At 37.5% G+C, this 20,599-nt stretch overlaps 1 long non-coding RNA gene across 2 annotated transcripts; it reads right to left on the bottom strand.

Annotated features, from left to right (window-relative positions):
* On the bottom strand, positions 1,300-4,745 carry LOC107643730. 2 transcript variants are annotated; one of them, XR_001621059.2, is made up of 3 exons: positions 4,043-4,745; positions 3,775-3,956; positions 1,300-1,507 (listed from the first exon to the last, which is right to left on the bottom strand). It is a non-coding gene; the product is annotated as an uncharacterized LOC107643730 (long non-coding RNA). The 2 variants fall into 2 exon arrangements; XR_002363227.1 differs by lacking the exon at positions 1,300-1,507 and having other exon boundaries at positions 3,505-3,956.

Consider the following 20,599-nt stretch of genomic DNA (forward strand, 5'->3'; position numbering starts at 1 on the left):
TCATTAGGAAAAATAGTACAACAATTTTGAACAATTTCAATTTGAAATAGAGGGAATTAGTTTATCTTTTTCAAAAGAATATATATAAATCTAACATTTTTCAAAAGTACTAAAGTAAGTATAGATAATATGTTATACCGAATTAATTTCAAATCAAAATAAATCATGTGAGGTTTGTAAATTAAAGCTTGTTTGGCACTAAGGGCAAAATATTTTCTTTTAAAAAAAATCTTGGAGGATACTTAAGTACATAATTAGGTAAGAATAGCTATAAAATTATAATAAAGTTGGAAGAAAATCAGGTTCAATTCAAAGAATAAATTCTAAAATAAAATTTTCTATAAATCAATAAAAGATAAGTGGTATATCACAATTAAACAAAATTAAACTATATAAAGAAGTTTTAGAGTTTATGTAAGAAAGTCTAGGCTGAATTAAAAATAATTCCATCAAAAATTTAAGTAAGGGTTGTGGATACAGTCAAGTAAGAAAAGATTTAAATTGAATTTTTTTTTCCGAAGGGAATCTGAAACAAGTACTCAAGAAGGAAATTACAAGAAATGGTATGTTACACTGAAATGAATCCAAGTTCAGGACAAAGAGCATAGAGTTTGTAAGGTGAGGATAAATGTTTCAAAAGATTCAAGCAACAACCAGATACAGAGTCAAGCAAGGATATGCACGAATGATAATACAAGATTAGCAAGAAAGAGATAAAAAATTAGAAATTCCAATACAATTAGTAGAGAAAGAGATAACGCTAAGCACGAATAAAGAGCATACGTCAAAACGGAACTAGTCTCTAGAACATAGTCTCTAACGTTTCCCAAAACCTCATAATTCGCGTTAACCTATCACTTCTATTTTGTCTATGATAACCTATTAGTGTTCCCATATACATAAATCATTAGTATTAAGTTGGCCAAACTTGATACAATGAGGTATGCAATGGTAAAGTAATAGCGTTAATCATCAGACAGTTATGCATATAAAACAAAAACTCTCGTCACCAAGACAAGTCTTAAGGCATGGCAGACACTCAGAGTATGCAATGAAGCATAGTCAGTCCATTCCCAAGGCTCTATAGGAAGGACTGCTCTGATACCATATTGTAACATCCCTTCCAGCAAAATACCTTGCTTAAGTCAGGGTATTTCCACTAGAAAGAACATTACGTAACCTTCTCTAATATTAACTACTTAATTATCGAGCCTTTGTATCGAGTTCGCGTTTCAGTTTTAAGAAAAGTCCAGAAAATTTTGTTTTTTATTCATTAAAGACATGTTTCAAGGATAAACATTGCAAATAATAATAACAATCACATAAGTATTATTAATAGTAATTCTTATACATAAGAAGTCATATAAACCCAAATACAACACCTACCCCTCTGTTAAAATAAAACCTCAAAGGACAAGAGCGAGGGGACTCTATGAAAGCAATTGAAACCATAAAGAAAGCCTACTAATCGCTTGCAGCTTCATATTGCATCTTCAAACATGTGTCACTGAAAGGGTGGAAAATTTGGGGGTGAGAACCAAACCACATGTTCTCAGTAGAGGTCAAGAATGCCGTGAAAGTAAAGAATAAAGCGCAAATAGTTAATTTCATTCGGAGACATCTAAAAGAAAATTAACCTCCTTTAAAAGCATTAGTTAATTATTCAAAATCCTAGACCCATATTTTCTTTATAAAACTCTTAAAAGTTTCCTAGACTGTATGAATGACCAACCTGTTCCAAGTATAGGTTCATTAAGTCTATGCTGAACCAGTTTGATTTTTCATACTTTACTAGACCATAACATAAAAGAAGTTACCTACGCGGTATAAATGATCATCCTGCTCCAAGCATAGGTTCATTAAGTCTACGTTCTCTGAATCTCTTTACTTTTCTCTGAATACTCTTTCATCTGTATCTATATTACTCTTTTTCTCTTTATTTCTTTACTCTTTTGTAATTGTAAATATGCAAGCGGGACAAAACCTATGTCCTTGCTAGCAACTTTATAAACCAAATATATTTTCTCAAAAGAATTAGTAAAGTTATTATCATTAAACAAGTCTCAAGTATTCATTTTGATTAAGTCCTTTTACTTTTATAAAAATTTGGACATAATCTCCTTTAAATATAAGACTTAGCCACCCTTAGGGGTTCCTTCTTTCTCAACATTTCATCAGCCTCTTTCAGCAGTTGTCACAACAATATATATTCTCAAAAACATTTGATAATAGTATAGAAAATCTATTTCTTAAATTCCATATCAAAAAAATTGCCAACACAACCTGGCAGCCTGATTTCCATTTTGTTTTTAAAACATCAAATGAATTCAGAATCACACAAACTTTAAATTCATGCGACCGTCTCAGATTAAGCTTTCTATTAAACTAAAAATCATAATTTTTTGCTGACTCTAGCTTCAGGAATATAAGCAAAATCGTGACTGCTCTACAGTATTTTAAAACCAGAAGACAGCAGCAGCATACAACATTCGAAATTTCATATAAAATCCAAATTAAATCCAACTACCTTCAAAATTAATATGGTTAAACATAACTTACCCAAATTTCTTTCTCAATTAGTTCCAGGGTCATACCATTTTTAATGAAGGAGTTACATCGCTTGGAAGTTAAGTAATTTTCTGCAGAATTCTGTTTTACAAATCATTGAACACAACCTCTTCCATGTCCCATAACTCACTTATTAAAACATGAAGAACCCTGAAATTTAAATCACATATGATAAACATATATAATTTTAACCTCCAATTGGTTGCATCTCAATATCTATCCAGGATCAAAAGTTATAAACTCCCAAAAGTACTAATTTAAGAAAACAGAATCTGGCTTTTTCTGCATAATGCATCATCCTTCAAAAATTCATATCTCTAAAACTACAAGTCCAATTGTTCTGAAATTTTACGGCATTAAAATAATAGGAATAAAGTTTTATTTAAAATTGGTTCCATTTCAAAATTCAAACTGCAGAATTTCCAATAGAGGAATCAAGTTGCTGCTGTGTTAAACGTTCTGCAGAAAAACCAGATTTGACATCCATAATTCAAAAATTTACCATAAATCATAAACTTAATGAAAAAGTCACAAATTCACCAGTCCAGCTCCCTACATCCCCAAGCTTAATCCAGACTTAGTCCCACGCAATTCTGATCATCATAGAATTAGTTATAGATTTTCAAAGTTTCCGGCTTCATTTGAAAGTAATACAGAAAATCAAGTTTTACATTTTAACTTTGAAAAATCATAACTAGTTCTATTGTTAATTCAAACTTCTCAAAATTGAATTCCAATAACAACTTTTATCATAGTTTACTCAGCCTTTACTCTCATATCATTTCGATCATTATTGAATAACTGATTCACTTCCAAAGTTGTCTTTTAAATTCAAAAGTCAGATTTTCAGCAATTAGTTCAGCATTTCAAAATTCAGTCTTCCAATTATTCCTTAAACACAACTTCAATTAATCACTAACTAAGTCCATCACAGTAAACCAACTCAACAGCAATAATTTCAATTTAATCAATCAAAATACATAAATCACAATAATCTCCCATCAAACACTTTATAATTCAATTTCACATAATCAACGAATTCAACCAAAGTTCCAATAAAAAATCTCAATCATTCCAATCATAATTTCAGCCAAAACTCAACATTCATTTAATCAATCAATTACTCAAAGTTATTAAATCTATTTGCAGTTTCAATAAACCTTGTAGGCATTCTTAAATTAAAATCGTTTAAGTTAAACCCCCTACCTCGATTAGCTGAACTCGCACAAATTAACCACTATAAGCCCGCTTATTTTGAATTCACAGCAGCAGCGACAATTTCAACGTAATCCCGCAGCAGTAAAACTCTTGTGACTAGCTATAGCATAACAGCAGCAACATCAACGACCTCAACACCAATTGTGATTGCTCAGGAGATAAATTGACAACTAGAACAAAACCATATGCTGCTATAATTAGGATAGAGTATAATGGATGAACAAAAATGTTAGAAGAGTAAGGAAGAAAGCGTTACTGGCTTAAGAAATAGAAAATTGGCATTGGAACTGGAACAAAGAGGATGATGATGCTGGCTAGACTGAAAGATGGTGGCAGCGAATTGCTTTCTCTAATAACAAGCTCCAACCACGACAGTTCCAACGGATATGGCACAACAAGGTACATCAGAGGCAGAGACATGGTTGACCCGAAGCAACAAGGTGACGGGGATGGCGGCTCCGGTAGCTAGGACGCAACCTAGTCCGTCACCAACGGCAGTGGTGACCACGAACCATAGTGACGGCGATGACACCGGCGGCGATCCCCATCAGCATCGCCTCTTCTTTTCTTGGCAACGAGCCCGCAACAGAGCTCCCTTTACTCTTCCAATTTGCGCTACTCTCCCCTGTTCTGTTCGGCGTCAGTGGTAACCCTAGCAGGGACAATAGCGATCGAAGCTTCCGCAACGATCACCAGGCACGGTAGCGACACTACCTTTTCCCTCTATCATGCGCGTCTCTCTGTTCTTCGTGGTGCTTCCCCTCCGATTTCAATGCCAGCGACGGTAATGACACCTTCCGTCGTCACCCTCTCCTCTGGCTTCCCTGATCCTTCTTCTCCCTTTCATCAATTTCTCGTTTCCCCTTTGCTCCCTCTCTGTTCCCCTTTCTCTCTTTTTTCCCTTTCTGAACGTATAGGCATTTAGGTTTTGTAAAATTAGGTTAGGTTTAAGTTTTAATTTGGGAATTCTAGAGTTAGGTAAAATATATAGGAGTAACATAACAATTTTATAAAATATTCGAGATAGAATAAAAATTCAGAAATCAAATATAATACTATAAAGATTACTTTCGAAATGCATAAGATTTTCACTATCGATCTATTTTTGAGCTCAAATAATTATTTCTAAATTAAATTATAAAGTAAACATACTAATCACATTTTATAAAATACGGTTAAACTCGAAATATCAATTACCTAAATCAAATTATATGACCTATCATTATATTTCCATCATAACTTTAATTTCAGTTTATATAAAATAACTAATTAAAATAAAAATTGTACATAAATATTAATTGACTTAAGCTTAGAGTATTTACAAAAATCCATTTAATCATTCCTAATAAAATAAACCATAATTCATTCATAATAGAAATTATTTCAATTAAATTATATAATACTTCCATTACTGAATTCTAATTTGAAATTATATAAAATAACCAATTATAAAAATTTACACAAAAATATTAATTGACTTAAGCTTAGAGTATTTACAAAAATCCATTTAATCATTCCTAATAAAATAAACCATAATTCATTCATAATAGAAATTACTTAAATTAAATTATACAATTCTTTCTTATTTTTCAATTACTAAAATTATACAAAATATTCTATTATAATAAGATTACTTAAATATATTAACTGATTCAAAATAAAACTATCTCCGAATGTATTTAATTATTTCCAACAAAATAATTTCTAAAATTACAAAATTTAAACTTAACAAGATAAAATCACAATTTATTTATATTTAGATTTTCAAAAATGCGGGATGTTACAGGCCACAACCAAACTCTAAATTTGGTGTTGAGAGGCCCTAGCCCTGCTCTGATTATCTGTGAGGCTCCATGAGAGCTCACTGTCAAGCTATTGACAATAAAGAAGCGCTTGTTAGGAGGCAATCCAATGTTATTTAACTATATCTATTTAGTTTGCATTGCTATTTTATGTTTTCTGTAGCTTGATGATTATGTGAAGTCACAAAAACTACTAAAAAATCAAAAATAGAATGAAAAACAGCATTAAAAATAGCTCACCCTGGAGGAAGAGCTTACTGGCGTTTAAACGCCAGTAAAAAGCAATAAGCTGGCGTTTAACGCCAGAAAGAAGCATCAAGCTGGCGTTAAACACCAGAAACAAGCACCAAGTTGGCGTTCAACGCCAAGAAAAGGGAAAAGCTGGCGTTTAACGCCAGAAACAAGCAGCAGTCTGGCGTTAAACGCCAGGATTGCACACTAAGGGCGTTTTGCATGCCTCAATGGAGCTGGGATGCTAAGTCCTTAACCCCTCAGGATCTGTGGACCCCACAGGATCCCCACCTACCTCACCATTCCAATTCAAACCATTTCCCTCCCATACCCACCCATTCACACACCTCCTTCTCCTCCACTTCTCCTTCTACTCCCTTCTATCTTCTTTTGCTCGAGGATGAACAAACCTTTTAAGTTTGGTGTGGAAAAAAGTGTTGCTTTTTGTTTTTCTATAACCATTTATGGCACCTAAGGCCGGAGAAACATCTAGAAATAGGAAAAGGAAGGCAGTTTCTTCCACCTCCGAGTCATGAGAAATGGAGAGGTTCATCTCAAAGGTCCATAGTTTAGTGGTAGAGCATTTGACTGCAGATCAAAGAACTATGAGGAAGGAGCAACAAAGACAAGGAAGAGACATAGAGGAGCTCAAGAGCACCATTGGTTCTTCAAGAAGAGGAAGACGCCACCCTCACTAAGGTGGACCCGTTCCTTAATCTCCTTGTTCTTATTTATCTATTTTTCGTTTACTATGCTTTATGTTTACTTATGTTTGGGTCTTATTACATGATCACTAGTATCTAAGTATCTATGTCTTAAAGATATGAATGCCCTATGAATCCATCACCTTTCTTAAATGAAAAATGTTTTCTGAAAAAGAAAAAGAAGTACATGAATTTCGAATTTTAAAATAGTTTAATTATTTTGATGTGGTGGCAATACTTTTTGTTTTCTAAATGAATGCTTGAACAGTGCATATGTCTTTTGAATTTGTTGTTTATGAATGTTAAAATTGTTGGCTCTTGAAAGAATGATGAAAAAGGAGAAATGTTATTTGATAATCTGAAAAATCATAAAAATGATTCTTGAAGCAAGAAAAAGCAATGAAGAACAAAGCTTGCAGAAAAAAAATGCGAAAAAAAGAGCAAGAAAAAGAAAAAGCTAGCAGAAAAAGCCAAAAGCTCTTTAAACCAAAAGGCAAGAGCAAAAAGCCAATAGCCCTTAAAACCAAAAGGCAAGGGTAATCAAAAGGATCCAAGGCTTTGAGCATCAGTGGATAGGAGGGCCTAAAGGAATAAAATCCTGGCCTAAGCGGCTAAACCAAGCTGTCCCTAACCATGTGCTTGTAGAGTGAGGGTGTCAAGTGAAAACTTGAGACTGAGCGGTTAAAGTTGAGGTCCAAAGCAAAAACAGAGTGTGCTTAAGAACCATGGACACCTCTAATTGGAGACTTTAGCAAAGCTGAGTCACAATCTGAAAAGGTTCACATAGTTATGTGTCTGTGGCATGTTTGTATCCGGTGGTAATACTGGAAAACAGAGTGCTTAGGGCCATGGCCAAGACTCATAAAGTAGCTGTGTTCAAGAATCAACATACTGAACTAGGAGAATCAATAACACTATCTAAATTCCGAGTTCCTATAGATGCCAATCATTCTGAACTTCAAAGGATAAAGTGAGATGCCAAAACTATTCAGAAGCAAAAAGCTAATAGCCCCGCTCATCTAATTAAGACTGATCTTCATAGACGTTTCTGGAATTCATTGTATATTCTTTTCTTTTTATCCTACTTTTTTTTTAGTTTCTTGGGGACAAGCAACAATTTAAGTTTGGTGTTGTGATGAGTGGATAATTTATACGCTTTTTGGCATAGTTTTTAGGTAGTTTTTAATATATTTAAGTCACTTTTTATTATATTTTTATTAGTTTTTAAATAAAAATCACATTTCTGGACTTTACTATGAGTTTGTGTGTTTTTCTGTGATTTCAGGTAATTTCTAGCTGAAATTGAGGGAGCTGAGCAAAAATCTGATTCAGGCTGAAAAAGGACTGCTGATGCTGTTGGATTCTGACCTCCTTGCACTTGGAATGAATTTTTTGGAGATACGAGAGTTCAATTAGTGCGCTCTCAATTGCGTTGGAAGGTAGACATCTAGGGCTTTCTAGAAATATATAATAGTCCATAATTTGCTCAAGGATAGACGATGTAAACTGGCGTTCAACGCCAGTTCCATGTTGCATTCTGGCGTTAAACGCCAGAAACAGGTTACAAGTTGGAGTTAAACGCCAGAAACAGGTTACAACCTGGCGTTAACTCTAGAAACAGCCTAGGCACGTGTAAAGCTCAAGTCTCAGCCCCAGCACATACCAAGTGGGCCCCAGAAGTGAATTTCTGCTCTATCTATCATAGTCTACTCATTTTCTGTAAACCTAGGTCACTAGTTTAGTATTTAAACAACTTTTAGAGATTTATTTGGATCTCATGACATTTTTAGATCTAAACTTTGTACTCTTTGACGGCATGAGTCTCTAAACTCATTGTTGGTGGTGAGGAGCTCTACTGTGTCTCGATGAATTAATGCAATTATTTCTGTTTTCTATTCAAACATGCTTGTTTCTATCTAAGATGTTCATTCGCACTTCAATATGATGGATGTGATGATCCGTGACACTCATCACCATTCTCAACCTATGAAAGTGTGCCTGACAACCACCTCCGTTCTACCTTCGATTGAATGAGTATCTCTTGGATTCATTAATCAGAATCTTCGTGGTATAAGCTAGAATCCATTGGCAGCATTCTTGAGAATCCGGAAAGTCTAAACCTTGTTTGTGGTATTCCGAGTAGGATTCAAGGATTGAATGACTGTGACGAGCTTCAAACTCACAAGGGTTGGGCGTAGTGACAGACGCAAAAGGATCATTGGATCCTATTTCAGCATGAGTGAGAACCGACAGATGATTAGCCGTGCGGTGACAATGCACCTGGACCATTTTCACTGATAGGACGGATGGTAGCCATTGACAACGGTGATCCACCAACACACAGCTTGCCATAGGAGGAACCTTGCGTGCATGAAGAAAAAGACAGGGGGAAACCAGAGATTCAGAAGACATAGCATCTCCAAAACTCCAACATATTCTCCATTACTGCATAACAAGTATTTAATTCATGCTCTTTTATTTTTCCCAATCCAAACTGATAATTATAATTGATATCCTGACTAAGAATTACAAGATAACCATAGATTGCTTCAAGCCAACAATCTCCGTGGGATTCGACCCTTACTCACGTAAGGTATTACTTGGACGACCCAGTGCACTTGCTGGTTAGTGGTACGAGTTGTGAAAAGTGTGATTTACAATTCGTGCACCATTGTCTGGGTGTATTGTTCACATAGTTGGCCTGCTCCCAATCATATTCAGCTTCTGGACTAATTCCTTCTTGAACTGGAGTTAGAGTGCTGATTAATGAGACTTGATTCTTCTCCATTTGCTTGGTTAAAGCTGCCAATTGAGCTGTGATTACTTTGTTTTGAGCCAGCAGTGCATCCATCTGGTTTAGCTCCATCACTCCCCTTCTTGGGTTTCTATCAGAGGCATAGAAGTACTCATTATTGTCCACAGTTTCTATGATATCTATGGCCTCTTCAATTGTCTTCTTGGTATTGAGGGAACCTCCTGAAGAGTGATCTAAGGCCTTCTTTGCCTTTTGGGATAGTCCTTCGTAGAAAATGTGCAGCTGTACCCACTCATTAAACATGTCCGGAGGGCACCTCCTTGTTAGCTCTTTATATCTTTCCCAAGCTTCATAGAGTTTCTCCATCCTGCTGCCTGAATGTTTATACCTCAGTCCTCAACTTGATAACTATTTGGGAAGGGTAAAATTCAGCCATGAACTTATTCGCCACTTCTTCCCAAGTTGTTAAACTCTTCTTCGGGAAGGATTCTAGCCACATGGATACTTTGTCCCTAAGAGAAAAGGGGAACAAAAGCAGTCTATAAGTGTCAGGGTGAACACCATTAGCTTTCACTGTGTCATAGATTCTCAAGAAGGTGGTTAGATGTTGATTTGGAACTTCTTGAGCATTTCCTCCAAATGAGCAGCCGTTCTGAACAAGGGTGATTAGTTGTGGTTTGAGCTCAAAGTTGTTGGTATGTATGGTGGGTTTCAAGATGCTGCTCCTACAGTTCCCAGGGTTGGGATTGATAGAAGAACCTAGTACTCTTCTTTCTTGTGGAGGAGCATGGTTGCCAACTACTTCATCTTGATGATTGTATGTTTCACCGTCTATATTTTGGGTTGGATTCCCTTCTTCTTCTTCTTCACCAACTACCCTTTTTTTCTTGCCACTGCCTCTCTTTTCAATCTTAAAAATTTTCTCTCAGGTTTAGAATCGTAGGAGGTTACAGCTCTTCTCCTCCCTGTCAAACACAACACAAACACAAACTAAAACAAAGATGAACACCCTTTTGGTAAAAGGGTGGGTAAATCAAGTTTGGTTGGTGCAAAGCATCAAACAGTTAGCGTGCTTCTGTTAGAATGGCAATATATACAATGAACAATTGAAGATTTAAGTGCTAGAAGAAATAAAGAAAATAAGCAACTGAAATTAAAGTACTTAACAAAGTAAAAAAAAATTCTTAATCTAAGTACCCATCAACTTAATCATTTTCAATTCATAATCAATCTCCGGCAACGGCGCCATAAACTTGGTTATTAGAATTTATTGTATCTCTACAATAATTCCTTCGGCAAGTATACCGGATTATCCTCAAGTAAAAACTCACTGAGAGTGAGGTCAATCCCACAGGAATTGATTGATTGAACAACTTTAGTTACTGGGTAATTTAGTCAAGCTAATGAAGAATAAGTATTGAGTGCAGAAAACTAAACAACTGAATCATAAATGACTTGAAGGTAAAGAAAGAAGTAAAGTGCTGGAATGTAAGAGCATGAAGATAAATTGCTAGAATGTAAATGACAGAAATGTAAATGACTGAATTATAAAAGGGAATGGGTTGACTGACAGAAATTAAACAAAGCTATAAAGAATAGGGAAGATACAAATGGGGAAGATTCATTGGGATTAGGAGATGTTGCTCTCTTTAGATCAAATTCAGATCATCTCATCTTCAATCATGCAACTCATTGACCTCTTGGCAATCATGATTGATTGAACCCCAATTCCTTGGTGATTCAATCTCTTAAATCTTGATAATCAGCCAATTCCTTAGTCTAATTGCTCATGATAAGAGATAAGCTTAGTCCCTGATTTTACCACACACCCTCATAGATCCAAGTAGTGGGTAGATTTCATGTTACCATATCCAATCCCAAAACCCAGATCTACTCAATATGAGAAGGGATTTCAAGCATGATTTCATGTTTCCTTTTCCAAGGTTCTCTTGAAACCCAAATTCCATTCAATCTATTTTCCAAGATAATTGAACACTAAGCATGAAGAACGAAATTCCTTCTAGCAAATCAAAGAAAGATGAAGAGAAGAAGAAATTCACTATCATTTAATCCATTAAGTACAACAGAGCTCCCTCCCCCAATAAGAGTGAGTTTAGCTACTCATAGCTTAGATAAAAGTACAAGAGATGGAAGAAGATGAAGTGAAGTAAAAGTTTTGAGCCCCTTTTCAGTACTCTTCAAAGGGTATTTATACTACTCCTATCATTAGAAATGAAAAATTACGAAAAGACAAGAAAATTACAATTGAAAACTAAGGAAAATAACCATTCATCAAAGGCATGTGAGTGGCGTGTGTACGGCATGTGAATGGCGTGCCACGCCCAGCTCATTGACTTGGCTTGGCATGCCACGCCCAGCTCTCAAGTGGCACGCCCCCTTAGTGAAGCTAGCTTGGTGTGCCACGCCCATCTCTCAAGTGGCACGCCCCATAGTGCAGTCTTCCATCTCCTTCTCTGGCACTTTGAACTGGCATGCCACGCCCAAACCTGGCGTGCCACGCCCTCAGCAAAGACTTCATTCTTCTTCTCTAGAAGGTTGAACTGGCGTGCCACGCCCAGAACTGGCGTGCTATTCCCTCATTAGAGCCTTCAATCTCTTCTCTAGAAGGTTGGCTTGGCGTGCCACACCCTTGTTGGTGCATAGACATTCCCTTCTAGTCCAGTGAGCTGGCGTGCCACACCTAGGACTGGCGTGCCACGCCCATGTTGCGAGCAAAGTTGGCGTGCCACGCCTAAAACACCAAGTGGCATGCCCATTGATATTTGGCTTGGCGTGCCACACCCAAAGTCTCAAGTGGCACGCCTTCGATGAGGTCTTGACCTTTCTCTTCTGATAATTGGCCTGGCGTGCCATGCCTCAAACCTAGCATGCCACGCCCTTGTTGGAGTCCTCCCTCACCCTTTTTGGTTAAGTGCACTGGCGTTCCACGCCCAGGCCTCAAGTGGCACGCCCATGATGGTGGTGTAGGCTCACAAGCTTGGCGTGCCACGCTGCTAGTACCAAGTTGCACGCCCATTGAAGTTGCTCCTTCTCTTCTCCACTGAACCATTATACTGGTGTGGCACGCCTTCAACTTAGCGTACCATGCCCAGCTTGGAGGATAGAACTAGTGTGCCACTCCCAACTTGGTGTGCCACGCCCATTGTGAATCTTAGTCATCCCTTTTCTGGAGAATAGAGCTAGCGTGCCACCCCCAGCAATGGCGTGCGACGCCCATAATAAATCATGGAGAGCGTTCTTTGGATATTCTATCTGGCATGCCACGCCCATAACACCAAGTGGCACGCCCTTGATAAACCTTCAACAATCCTTCCCTGGAAAAGATAACTGGCGTGCCACGCCCATTGTAATTCTTCATGGATTCTCTTATGGAATTCATAACTGGCGTGGCCCGCCTGGCCTTGGCGTGCCACGCCCATTGAAATTCTTCATAGGCTCTCTCTGGGAAGTATAACTGGCTTGCCACACCCAGATTTGGCGTGCCACACCCATAATAATCCTTCAATTTTCCTTTCTAGAAATAATAACTGGCGTGCCATGCCCAATAGCTGGCGTGCCATGCCCAGTCAAAGATAGTGGCGTTTGCATGAAGTGGCACACCCAGCACACATGCCCAGCTCCTTTTCTTGCTTTCTTCCTCTTTTGTTACTCTTTTCACCTGAAATCCAAGCAAGACTCATTTCAAAGCAATGTCCCACAAATTGATCATATAGTTCTTGTAAATGCATTAAATGAATGAGAATTCACTACTTCTATGGTCCTTTTAGATGAGAGAAAGAGGTAGATGATGCAAGTCATCACCTGTCCCAAGCATAGGTTCATTAAGTCTATGCTGAACCAGTTTGATTTTTCATACAGAACTATACCTCAAACACACCAATCACAGCCTCAGGCCAATCCTATAATTAAACACGCCCCTCGGCCAAAACAACTCATCCATCAACTAATTCATCACAAATTAACCAATCAAACACAATCACAATTAATGTAGTTCAAGTACAATCAAGAATAATTACAACAAGTATAGCAGTTAACATAAGGATTCACATAGGCAACCCAATTACAATATGCACATCCAAACAATGTAACATAGATGCATATGATGAATGTCTGTCCTACTAGCTGTGATATCACATTGTCTGTTCAACTGCCAACCCAACTCTTTTCCTTAATTTTGAAATTAAGTTTGGTGTTTTCAATTTTTAGTCTTATTTGTTTTTGTTCTTAAACTTTTGAATCCTTGGCTTTATTTTGTTTAAATTTTTTTCTCTTTAATTTTTGAAATTAAGTTTAGTGTCTCCCTTTAGTAATTTTAGTTTATTCTTCCTTATTAATTTTCTTTTCTTATTTTTTGGAATTAGTGGTTTATTTTTCTTTATTGATTTTCGAAATTCTAGTATTAATTATTTAGTTTGTTTTATTTTATTTCTTTTACACAGGATGCCTCACTGGAAATTCTGTGCACTCTGACGTAGAGATTCCCACCTTTTCTTATTTTCTGTTTGTTTCTGAGCAGGAACAGGAGCAAAGAACCCCTTCTTGATTTTGACTCTAAACCTGAGAGGACCTTAAGGCAGCGTTTGCAATAAGCTAGAATTTATAAGGCCGGTGAGAATCTCAGAGATACTTTTGAGAAGAAAATTGAAGAGGCTACTATGGATCCCAACATAATTAATGCTAATGTTGAGAATCTGAATGGTAATGAGCAGCCTAGAAGGATGCTTGGCTCATACACTGCTCCCACCCCTGATTTTTGTGGAAATAGTATTGTGGTAGCTCCTATAGGTGCAAACAACTTTCAGTTGAAGTCTCACTTGATCACTCTAGTACAGCAGAACTGCCAATTTTATAGATTCTCGGAGAAAGACCCAAACCTGTTCATTTCTAACTTCCTGTAGATTTGTGACACTGTGAAGACTAATAGAGTGAATCTAGATATCTATAAACTGATGCTCTTCCCATTTGTTGTGAGGAACAGAGCAAAGCAGTGGTTTGACACTTAGCCTAAGCAAAGCTTAGACACTTGGGACAAGGTGGTCAATAGATTTCTGACCAAGTTCTTTCCTCCTCAGAAGCTAACTAAGCTGAGGACAGATGTTCAGACTTTCAGGCAGAGAGATGGTGAATTCCTCTAAGAAGCCTGGAAGAGATACAAGTTAATGATCAGGAGATGCCCTCGTGACATATTCTCAGACTGGATCAGGTTATAGATCTTCTATGATGGACTTTCAAAGATGGCCAAAATATCTCTGGACAATTCTGCAGGTAGGTCTCTACATATCAAGAAGACTCCTGAAGAGGCTAATGAGTTGATTAAGATGGTTGCCAAAAACCAATACCTGTACACATTTGAGAGGAATCTTGTGAATAAAGGAGTCATGGAGCTAGATACTTTGGATTCCATTCTTGCCCAAAACAAAGCCATGTCTCAACAAATCAACATGATTACTCAACACTTGAGTAGAATGCAAGTCTCAGCTGTTAATACTCAAGATGCATCTTATGACATGAGTAGTGGTTTTAACCAAGGGGAAATCTATGGCTATGCTCAAACCACTTATGAACAGGCTAACTATGTGGGAAATTCCTCCAAAAATCTCAATAATGATCCTTATTCTAACACATTTAATCAGGGATGGAGGAATCACCCGAATTTTGGGTGGAGAGAGTAACTGATACGAAATTAATGAACAACAATATCCGTATAACTACCGGCAAGTGCACCGGGTCATATCAAGTAATAAAACTCACTATGAGTGAGGTCGATCCCACGAGGATTAAAGGATTAAGCAAGCAATAGTTGATTGATTATTCTAGTTAGACGGTCATAATTGGGTGATGATCAAACAAGAAATGTAAATAACTTGAAATTAAAAGAAAGCAATGAAGAACAAGAAAATAAATGACATGAATGTAAAGAACAAGAAAGTAAAGTGCTGGAAATTAAATTGCAAGAAATGTAAAATACGGGAAAGTAAAGTGCAAGAAAGTAAAGTGCAAGAAAATAAAGTACTAGAATTACGAATGGAAAAAACATTGGAATCAAGAGATCTTGCATTCTCAGGATCAACAATTTTCATCTCCTCTTCAATCATGCAATCATTGATCTCTTGAAAAATCATAAATAGTCAAACCCCAATCTCTTGGTGATTTGATTTCTCTTAACTTGATAAATTGCCAATCTCTTGATCTAATTGCTCATGAGAAGAGATGAAGTTCAATTTCTGATTCAAAAGCCACACAATCCTGAAGTTCTTAATTCATAGTGATTACTTCTCAAATATCAAGCTATGAATTATCAATCAAGAGAAGTGTGAGAGAAGAGCCTCAAATTGAATGTTATGAATCCTTTTTCAAGCTCATCATAGCTTTCTAATAGATCTAATCTCTCTCCCGATAGAATTAGATCTTTGAAGAATAAAGACTCTCTCAAAAGAAGCAATGAAAGAAGAATTGAAGATGAAGAATGAAAACAAATCAATCCATTAAATTGCAATATAGCTCTCTTTCCTAATATTGGAAATTAGAGACTCATAACTAAATATTACAAAATGGATATGAAAGAAAGTGGAAGAGGAGAAGAGAATGAGAGTGAGGAGAGAAGAGTCTGAAGACCTCCTCCCAGTGGTTCCCCTTTGGTGCGCATGTACGCAAAACCCGCACTATTTCGTACAACAGCAGCAGTACCAACAAGTGCACTGGGTCGTTCAAGTAATACCTAAGTGAGTCAGGGTCAATCCCATGAGTATTGTGTCTTGAAGCAATGCTTTGGTTGTCTTGTAGGTCTTAGGTAGGCAGAATCAGAAGGTTTTATGTTGAATGTGCAAAGCATGTGTTTTCAGAGATAGGAATAGATGATAGGATTAGATTGAGAGTTGGAGTTGCTTTGTCTTTCTGAAGTAACTCTAGTACTACCGTCTTTTTTGCTTGTGAATGATCTTCTTCTACGGCAGGCTGTAAGTGATCAAAGCCACACCAATGGTCTTTGATCTCCTCTACTACAGAATGAATGCCAGGGCCCTTGGTATTCAATCCAATGGAGGATGAAGCATATAGCAATCCATTCTCTTAGCGATCCTATTCAAAACTCCAAAGACAAAGTAGAATCTTTCGGATCAGAGAACGCTGCTTCTTGGATCTATCCTATACCACAGAGACCTTAATCTCCCCAGAGATCAGCTGAACTGGTGTTTCGAGAAGTCCCCAACGAAATAGTGGACTAACCGTCTGAGAGATGTAAATCCATAGCTGTTGGCTCGTGCATTTCTTCCAGGTACTCACACGAACCCAAGTAGACGCAGGTGTTTATCAGGTACGTTCATCTTAATGTGATGAATAGAGCCAATTTGTCAGATCGTCCTATTCGTCATGAGGAAGATCGGAATATACATCTTAGAGATAGATCAGACACGGATTGAAGAAGAAAAAATAGTACTTTTATTAATTCATAGGACTCAGCAGGGCTCCTCCCCTAAACCTAGGAGGTTTAGAAAATCATACTGAAAATAAAAATAATAGTGGAAAATGTGTATGGAGCTCTCCTGAATCAAAGAGTGATGAAAAGTTCTGATATATTGTAAATTACATGAATAAGATCCCTTAAATACTAAACAGATGACTAGTAAGGGTGAAATAGTCTATTTAGTGCTAAAATCCACTTCTGAGGCCCACTTGGTGAGTGTTTGGGCTGAGCTTTAACGAGATCTACATGCTATGAGGCTCTTTAGGCGTGGAATTCCAGCTAGGGAGTCCTCTCTGGGCCTTTGGGCATTGCGCTCTGCTCTTTGGGTGCTGGACATCTGGAAGGGGCAGGAAGCTGGCGTTGGACGCCAGTTTTGGGCCTTCTAATCCAAAGCAAAGTATGGACTATTATATATTACTGGAAAACTCTGGAAATTAGATTTCCATAGCCGTTGAGAGCGCTCCATTTGAACTTCTGTAGCTCCAGAATAGCTCTTCCGAATGCAAGCAGGTCAGATCCGGACAGCATCTGTAGTGCTTTCTCTGTCTCTGAATCAGACTTCTACTCCAACTCCTCAATTTCAGCCAGAAAATACCTGAAATTGCCCAAGAACACAAAAACTCATAGTAGAATCCAAAAATGTAATTTTAACACTAAAACCTATAAAAACTTAATAAAAACTAAACAAAAACTACTAAAAACTATATGAAAGTGATGTCAAAAAGCATATAAAATATTCGCTCATCACCTTCAATGATGACACTATAAGTGCATTGAACTTAATGAATTGAATTGACCTCTTTGTTCATCATGATTTTTAAATCATTCCAATCGCATAACAAAAATGCTTTTTCTTGATGTTTTGAAGTTGTTGAATCAACTTGACATGGTCTTACCCAAAAATGAACTTGCTCCAAATCAAGTACTTTCCTCATGTGATTATTTTATTGTTTGGGGATGAATAAATGGTATTTTCCTTGATTGAATTGCTTATTGTTTGTTGTTCAAACTTTATATAATCTTGCGCATTCAATTGCACAACCTCAATATCCATTTTTCTCAACGAATTCGATTCTCTTTTTTCTTTGTTATGTTTGCTTAAGCTTGCTTGTGCTTTGCTCTTTGCTTATCATGTGGCTGGCAACTTAAGCCACTTAATTGAGAAACTTGGGCTTTTTTTTCTGATTGTGTGGTTTCCGTTTCAACCGGCCAATGTGTGTTTTCTAATCGCGCGCACATTTAGAATGCACACATTGTCTTTTCTCGAACCACACCCTTATACAATTTTCCTCAATTAAGTGTTTGTTAATTGATTACATCGTATTTTCTTCCTCATTTGTCTTCTCGTGCCACTTATCTTGTGATCTTGAATTCCATTCTTTTGTTCCTTTTAATGATGTGGTGTAAAGGCAAAGATCCAGTTGCATCATCCTCGACCCCTCGAGGCATTCTCCTTTGTCTTTCTGATCGCCGGAGCGATAAGTCAGAAACTTTCGCAAATAAAAAGGCCGACATTCAATATGAAAAGCTTGAGCAAAGAGCCATACATTGGAAGCAAAAGCTCAATGTGCCGAAAAAGTATGCGGCTGCTATCCATGACCAAATTGCCTCCTTTCAGTGGGGATTCATCGAATCAAGCTTTTGAAACCCTCTTGAAGATTTTTCACATCTTGCCTAACCGAGATGCCTATCAAAAAATTAAGGCGGATGTGATTAAGGGCAAGATCTCTTTGGATCCTATTTTGAAGAAGATTGGCTATCCTGAGGCCCGTTGGGAATATAGTGCGGGGGAAAAAGCTACCCCCATCAGGATTGCAAGCTCTGATCACATTCCCGAGGTACGGATATGGTAGCAGATAGTGGCTGATTATCTACTACCTAGCACCCATGCCACCCACATCCGAGTCCGAGTTGTTGTGCTTATTTGGGCTATTCTGGAGGGTAAGAAGATAGCCATCTTGCCTCTGATTCGTGAGTCAATGTGGAAGGCAAACCAAAATCAGAAATTTAACATTTCCTTCGTATTGCTGATTATGATATTTTCTATAGTAGCCGGAGTGGAGAGGAGGTCGGACGATGTTATGCTCAGGATCCTGAGTGGCCACTGGTTTCTCCCATATGAGGAACTGGAGGAGTCGGAAAAGAAAACAACCAAGAAGAGGAAGACATCCAAGCCAGCATTATCATCAAGACCACCATCCTCATCGGCACCTATACCTTCTACCCGACCTTTATATGAGATGGTCCAGGGGCTCCTACAAGAAGTCTGCCGCAATGAACACCTCAATGCAAGAAATTTCGACTGGTTGGCGGCAAAGCTCGAGGGAAGAGACCCTGGCCGAGTTCCTGCTGCTTCACCTGAGCCGGTAGTAGAGGAGGATGATGATGAGGACGAAGAGGCCGAGCCTATTTTGGACACGATCATCTATCAGCAGCCTGAGCCCCTGCCTCCACCAGCTGAAAATGGAACTTTTTAGCCTCTATGCCCCCCAGATTGTGTGCATGCACGGAGGACCGTGCAACTATTAAGTGTGGGGGAGGATTAACAATTTTGCGGTGTAAATTTTTATTTCTGAATACCTTGCACTCTATTTTGTTTTTAGCTACTATATTTTTTTTGGATATTTGTTGATACTTTTGACTATTCCACTGTACTTTTCTTATTTTACTTTTATATATCTTAGTCTATTTCTAGTTTTATTGTAGTTATTGCATTTGCATTCTCTTTTGCTTAGTACATATGCTATAGATGGTAGATGTGATTGGATGTTTTGAATAGTAGATAGTATCAATTTCATGTTTTTCTAAATGTTCTTGATGATTTTTGGGATAGTGAAATTAGAAAATGAGCTAGAAATTTTGAGGTGCATCCAACACATCACGCATATATACATAGGCAATAATTTTAGTCAAAACAACAACAAAAATTTCAAAGAAATCTCTTTTTAGGGCGTTCCATTGATTTGATTCGGAAAATTATTTTTAAACTTTTTTGAATTATTTTGTGGAGCATAGGAAAGAGATGGAACAAACAACCTTGTGAGTTGTTGGGCTTATAATGTGTGGCTGCATATTTCAATCACAATCTTTATTCATTGTCTGCTATGTTCCTTCTATGATTGTGATCTTAAATTTGCTTAATTCTTTATATCCGATATTTGATGATTTAAATGCATTTAGCATGATTGGGGCCATTTTTGAATTAAAGCTTACTAACCCATATAGCCATACCCTTATATCTACCATTATGAACCACTTTTGAGCCTTTTAATCCCCCTTTTGTTCTAATTGTTACTACATTACTAACCCTAAGCGAAAAACCATAAATGACCTTGAATTACATCTTCGATTAGCTTAAGTTAAGGTGTGTGTGTGTCATTTAAGTGTGAGGAAAGCTTTTAGAAAACATTGGTAGAGAAAATGAAAAAGTTTGTTTTGGGTACTGTTGGTGGGGTTTACCTGAGACTGAAGCTCGATCTCGGATGAGATCTTCTGATAAGATCGGAGCAGTTGTGTTCGACTTGCCGGGCCTTGAGGTGCTGCTGATCCGTGGTCACCGGAGGGTGGGGGTACCTGCAAGAGACTCCGATGCTTAAGTTAGCACGAGCTTTAGGCAGGTTTTTAGTAGAATTGGAATCTGTGTTATACCTAGGTGCTCCAGTGTATTTATAGTAGTGGGAGTGACCTCCCTTGAGATAAGTTAGTTATCTTTTCTTATCTTTTTGTGGGTGAGGCCACTTTACCAGCCACCTTTGGGTGAGCTGTGATCTTCTGCGTTGGGCCTGCTTAGGCCTTTATAGCGATTTGGCCGAGCTCTTTTGTTGTCGACTAACTTTTA

The sequence above is a fragment of the Arachis ipaensis genome, chromosome B05 (genome assembly GCF_000816755.2).
Source record: "Arachis ipaensis cultivar K30076 chromosome B05, Araip1.1, whole genome shotgun sequence".
In the NCBI taxonomy this organism is placed as follows: Eukaryota; Viridiplantae; Streptophyta; class Magnoliopsida; order Fabales; family Fabaceae; genus Arachis; species Arachis ipaensis.